Source organism: Bidens hawaiensis, unplaced genomic scaffold (assembly GCF_021521415.1).
Source record: "Bidens hawaiensis isolate Kalapana, Puna unplaced genomic scaffold, B.hawaiensis_p1.1 tig00027229_1, whole genome shotgun sequence".
Taxonomy (NCBI): Eukaryota; Viridiplantae; Streptophyta; class Magnoliopsida; order Asterales; family Asteraceae; genus Bidens; species Bidens hawaiensis.
Genome location: NW_027494395.1, coordinates 11,081 through 15,329, shown reverse-complemented (window position 1 = coordinate 15,329; position 4,249 = coordinate 11,081). Strand labels below are relative to the sequence as shown.

At 31.2% G+C, this 4,249-nt stretch overlaps 1 long non-coding RNA gene across 1 annotated transcript; it reads left to right on the top strand.

The window, feature by feature from the left end:
* The first annotated feature begins 3,266 nt into the window (after positions 1 to 3,266).
* On the top strand, positions 3,267 to 3,986 carry LOC143574977 (uncharacterized). The gene is made up of 3 exons (XR_013142686.1): positions 3,267 to 3,408; positions 3,485 to 3,561; positions 3,685 to 3,986. It is a non-coding gene; the product is annotated as an uncharacterized LOC143574977 (long non-coding RNA).
* Positions 3,987 to 4,249: the final 263 nt, after the last annotated feature.

Genomic DNA, 4,249 nt, shown 5'->3' with positions numbered 1-4,249 from the left:
TCGTAGTAGATACTAGATAGTGGTGTAAATTTATGAGTAAGATTATTAAGGTTGTGTGTTCGCAGTTATTAAGAATATAGTATAGCGAAAAATTATGGTGTGAATTGATAATCAAAAACAGAGCAACGAAAAAACAAAAAACAAGAAACATTGCCAACTTGCAATTTTATTAATCAAATATCTTAACTCAAAAAACTGATTATATATATAAGATCTAGATAACTCGTAGTCTAACTTGAATACAATTTAAATTCATATCATCTTTAATAAACAAACTTAATAGATTAACCAAACTTGTTTATTTATATTTTATTCATATTATTAGAACGGGTTTGAATATAACTTGAACTCGGTTGGCCCAACTCACCGAACTGATTTGGTACTCCACCACCAAACCAACCATCAATAAGGGAATCATCGTACCCTCTTGCACACCAAGTTCGTGAACAAGAACGGACCCTGAGCCACCGCGTCTATTCGATTATTTGGGCCCTTGAATCTGAGTCCGGTGGCGATTCAGTGGTTCCATATATAAGCATCTGTCTGTTTGGCGCCATTTTTTAAAAGTGTTTACGAAGGGTAATGTTACAATGAATTCACTGGTTGTTGAGGTGTAGTATCGGATGGTGAGTTATACGTGACCACGAGTACATAAATGTTGAGCCCAATTCTAATTGTAAGAATAGAGAATATTATTATTATTATTATTATGGGTTGAGTTATAATAAGAAGATTAGTTTTCCTAGGAAGGATAAGAAATAATCTTGTCCATTCATTTTAAAATTGAATGGTTGAGATTAGATTAGAGAGATCATAAAGTGTAAAACAAGGGTAAGAACATAACAGGGATAACACATTTGTTGACTTTCTCTCTTCACATGCAAGACACATGTCAAATACCCCTATCATTTTAAAACGTCCATAACTTTTTTATACGACATTTTTTTTTCAAAACAATTTCATCATAATAACGAGTGTTTTTTATCTTTTATATGAGTACCATATTGCTTTATAAAAATATAAAAAAAAATTCATGGGTTTTTACAAGGTGTGTTTTATCATAATTGTGTTTTACAAAATTGTGTTATACAAATGTGTTTTATTTTTTCATAGTGTTTTTTGCATTTTGTTTTTTACATTGTGTTATTTAATTGTGTTTTCATTGTGTTTTTGTCGTTGTGTTTTTATTTTCATAGTGTTTATTCCATTGTGTTTTTTACATTGTGTCTTTTTCATTTTGTTTTTCATAGTGTTTTATTTTCCAACGAAATTTCCTAAGACTTTTCCGACAAGATGGTGGCGGTGGGTGGCGGTGGGCGGTGGTAGTTGTAGGAGATGAGTGAAAATTTAAGTGGATTTTAATTAAGTAGGTTTTAATGTGAGTTTTTGAAATTAAATTAAGTGAGTTTCAATATTAAGGTAGTAGACTAAAATACCCTCCTTCCTAGCCTTTTAGGAAAACCAAACTTCTTATTTGATCATTTCTCTTATTATTATTATTATTATTATTATAAACATGATCAAATACATTTTATTCTTAACATGAAAAAGGTGAGAACCAATTTGTTTTTATGATTATGTTTATTTTTATAGGTGTTTGCTGCTATTTTTTGTTCGTACTTGCTAATTTTTAATTATTAGACGTTACAAGTATTTGCTTATTTATATTTTGTTGTTATTATTAGATGTTTTCTTTTGCTGTTATAAGTATTTGTTGGTATATGTTGTTATTATTTTGTTCTTGATTTTGATTCTTTTGTTGTAATTTTTTATGTTCTTTTCTTTGTTATTATAAGTCATTGTTTATGTAGATTGGTATTGTAGTTGGTATTGTTTCTTACGTTTGCATTTTTAAATAAATTGACGTTATTTTCTACGTACTCATGTTGAGATAAAAATGTACATGAACCTTCCCCTGCATTATAATATATATAGGCATCCTTTCATCTTCTTCTTTCTCTTTAAGACGCCTTAACGCTGTGTTCCCGAGTCTCATTTAACGAAGGGAGGGGATGGAAGGGGAATTATGATAGAAAAGAAAGCTAGGGGAAGGAAAATGTGTGATTTTATTTTGTGTTCCCGAGTTTAATGAAAAATAAAGGAAAAGAAGGGAAATTAAACATTTTAGGTGTTCCCGAGTTAAGAAGAAAAGAAAAGGAAGATACATTTTCCTATTATACCCTTTAAGTAAACTATTATATGAAGTTAGATATAAGGGTAGTTTAGGAATTGTTATAATTAAACATAAATATTTTCTCTTATAATCTCTCCAATTTAAGAGGATGATAATATGTTTATATTTTCTAGCATTTTGCCGCCTTCTCCCTTTCTTAAAAAATCTCATAAACATAGATTTTTTACATTTTCCTTCCCCCTCGTTAAATGAGAGACAGTGTAAAATTAAATGCCTTATTGACCGTCCGGCAGGTTCCTTGGCAACCATCCCGGCGAAGACTCACAATCGTGGCTTTCATCTTCTCATCTTCCCCAGCGATATTTATATTTATGCCCTGAATTGAAATTTTAATTGTTTTTTAACATTTTCCATTCTTTCTTCATCATACACCCAATACCCCAATATCAAGTTTGAAATCAATCAAATTTTGATATCCTCATTTCTGGTGTATTTGTTTAATTGTTGTGATTTATTACCGTCCATAACTTTTTAGCATTTCGGTCTATTCACCACTTGATGAAAAACACAAAGCAGAAACTCTCACAAGTTGGTCATGTACCTTTAAGTTTATGTTGTTTACACCATTTTCTAATGTTATGTATTGTATGGCCTATACTTGTTTTTTTTTCAATGTTTTTTTGTTTTTTTTTATTTCATTACTTTTGTGTACAGGTTGCTAACATTTTCAATATTCATGATGTTTTAGTCACCTGGCACGTTTATCTTGGCTTCTGGTATGCGAAGTATAACAGTTTTTTATGTCTTTCAAATCATTTTTAAATTAAATTAAATATTTAATGGTTTTGTTACAGAACCATAATGCTCATGAGGCACTTGTGGAGTTTATTGCTGCGAATTTTCATTTTTTTTGTAAGCCCATTGTTGTATCGAATCAATATGGTGATTTGAAAACGATTAAGTAGGCACCGCACTGTCGGCAGTCTCGATTACAGGTAACTTTCTAAAGCTATCACATTTTGACCGTTTTGTTTAATCTACGGCTAATCTTATAATGCATACTAATACAAAAGTAGTAGCTATGTTATACATATATATATATTCGTTGAGTGTATGTGTTAATTTAGGGAATAAAGGTTGTTGCATGTTTTTTGTGTAAATGCAAGTGTTTCTAAGCTGACAATGATCCTAGGCTGTTAATTTCACCATCGATATTTCCTCGAAAGTTGGCAGTTGATGTATTTAACAAACGCCTCTTCATTTCAGACATTAACGTACGTTATTTTATATTAGTGACTGTTTATTTGGTATATTTATCAAATATACCAATGTAATTTGGACTGATTTCAGGTGGATAAGTGGGGAGCAGTGGAGAAGAAGGTCCACATGATGCCAGTTTTGACATCTCAATGTTCAACCGCCTACAGGTCAATCTCACATATAATATTTTACTTTTTATAGGTGTGGTTTAATAATGTACCTGGGCATTCGTATTTTTTCATGTTTTCGTTGATAAGTAATTGCTTATGTTTGTTTTCATGTTTGTGTAGGGTTTGGCATACAATGTCACTAAAAACCCTCTGCCGCGAATCTGCATATGAAACAGGCATATGGAGTTAAAGCTGCTATTCGAGATCTTATATGAGAATTTCCATGTGAAGGTATATATTTTTGTCCAAAAATAATTATTTAATGTTAATTGAATTAGTCTACTAAAAATGTTTTTTTATGCTAGTCTTTAAATCACTACCGACCTTTGCTTCATCAAAATAACTCACTACTCTTTTGAGCTAATGTATTAGGTACTTACTAAGTTCAAAAAGTATTTTTGTTGAGAAAATGATATTTTTTCAGTTAATGTGGTTTGTTTAGGAGGGGGCCCACCAATTTGGTGGCAACTGAGTTGGTTTGGGTCAAAGAAAGTCAACATCCTGTTTTGGGTGAGCCCGGTTCAGTTTTACAGGTTTGAAACCTGTTTTTAACTTGGTTGGGTTCAAACCGGTTTCAAGGTATTGGGTTAAAAACCAACTAAACATCATTTATGCCATAAAAGTTAGATTTTATGAGTAACCCATGATAAAACCTTTTTGTCTATTGATGGGTTTTTTTTCATTG